At 40.2% G+C, this 1,980-nt stretch overlaps 1 pseudogene; it reads right to left on the bottom strand.

The window, feature by feature from the left end:
• Nucleotides 1–1,608: 1,608 nt before the first annotated feature.
• LOC124620532 lies at nucleotides 1,609–1,726 on the bottom strand (annotated as a pseudogene).
• Between the last annotated feature and the right edge of the window lie 254 nt (nucleotides 1,727–1,980).

Raw genomic sequence — 1,980 nt, 5'->3', positions numbered from 1 at the left:
AATGAACCCGAGTGTCGTTGAAATTCAAACGCCAGCATTAAAATAATATAATTAGATTTCACTGCTTTAATTTCAAAGTTCAGTAGCTGGCTACAATATTTAGGTTACACGAGCACAAATTTAGAGTGCGAGTTTTGTTAGCATATTTTAGCTTACCTGTGACTGCAGCTCAGCTTGGTACGTACTAAATTTTACTATTGTTAATAGTTCAGAATCATTTAATTCAAGTTCAAAGTAAAATCTCTTGTTTCTAAATTGCGTAGAGTCAAGTTGCTTTTGAAATGATTGTTGAGGTAGTCCAAGACTAACCGTATTTTACTGGATTTCGACGTGCTTCAGAAAGAAAGCTCACTATTAACTTCAGTCACTAAATTAACTTTCGATTTTCCGGTTTTATTAATTCTTTTGCTAAATTAAGTCAGAGTGTAGCGAAATTTATTACTTCTGACAAACTTTCAGTTTTCACACTACACGTGTCAACCTTCAGTTGCCACGCTTCTAGTGTTAATTATATGTGTAATAACCTTTCTTTTTCAGTTACTATAGTAATTGTCCTTAGGACTGGCGACCGTGATTTCCCCCAAATCTCAAATATCTAATTACCGCTAGTTAATTGTTAACGTAACGGCCGCACATTTACTTTCTTTATTAACTTTACCCCTTTTCAAAATTAATTTCCACCAGTTTCATTTGCATTTTTCCTTTCATTTAGATGTAACCCTTTCCTCCCTCTTTACCGATAGATTAACTTCGGTGACGATTGCTTTTCCCAAATTTCCATTAGGTACACGCGGTTTCGTTTTTCACTGTCATTAAGGTCGGTAAGTGAGGGGGGAGGTTACACACAGTAAAATGGCGTTACGGAATCAGCGAACATCATTTAACGTTTTGGCAAAACAGTATAAACCGAAGAGAAACTGTCAGGTTATTCATTCCGATTTCGACTGCTCTTCCAAGTCTTTGCCGTCTGTGCAGACTTCTTGAATCAGCAGAAGCAAGAGGAAGGTTGATAACACTCTCATATTTTTGGGCCGCAGTCAAGTATAAATGTTTGGATGATATTTCCATCGTTTGACTGTACAAACTTTACATTACTATCATGATTTCGGCCATAAGGCATTATCAGCTGCAAATAATGTAATTAGAATTTGATTATAGTTAGACTTCGTTAGCTGCCATTCAACTTTGTGATTATGTACATATCTACACGCTGAGACACCCAGTTCAATGGATATTGACGATGACTTCACTTAAAAATTCTAATTATGCCCAACATTGTTGCAACTGGTAACGGCTTAAGGCCGAAATCACAATAGATATATAAAGTAAAGAAGTTTATACAGTCAAATGGTGGAAATATCATTCCAAGTGGAAGTTTTTCTCAGGTCAATTATCCATGTAGGCAGGCACTCCGTCTTCAGGCCACAAGTGGCCCATCGGGACCATCCGACCGCCGTGTCATCCTCAACTAAGGATGCGGATAGGAGGGGCGTGTGGTCAGCACACCGCTCTCTCGGTCGTTACAATGGTTTCCTTTGACCGGAGCTGCTACTATTCGGTCGAGTAGCTCCGCAATTGGCAACACGATATTGAGTGCACCTCGAAAAATGGCAACAGCGCATGGCGGCCCGGGTGGTCACCCATCCAAGTGCCGGCCACGCCCGACAGCGCTTAACTTCGATAATCTGACGGAAATCGGTGTATCCACTGCGGCAAGGCCGTTGCCGCTGTTGTAGGAGCAGTGATAAATAGAGAGAGCAAAATGTTTACTACTTTCACAGAAATTGGAATGCCCTTCAAAGGATCAAATGGCATGACGGGAAGGTAGTGATTGGAAAGTGGGATATTCGTTCTGAACACTGAGAAGCAGTAATGGAAACCAAAGAAAAATTTGGAAAGGGGACCAAAAGTTCAGGGAGTAGAAAGCAAACTTGGAACTTCGCTGTGGCATTTTATTCTGTCAAAGATGGCAGAAGACTT

The sequence above is a fragment of the Schistocerca americana genome, chromosome 6, assembly GCF_021461395.2.
Source record: "Schistocerca americana isolate TAMUIC-IGC-003095 chromosome 6, iqSchAmer2.1, whole genome shotgun sequence".
Lineage (NCBI taxonomy): Eukaryota > Metazoa > Arthropoda > Insecta > Orthoptera > Acrididae > Schistocerca > Schistocerca americana.
This window is presented reverse-complemented; position numbering and strand designations above follow the sequence as displayed.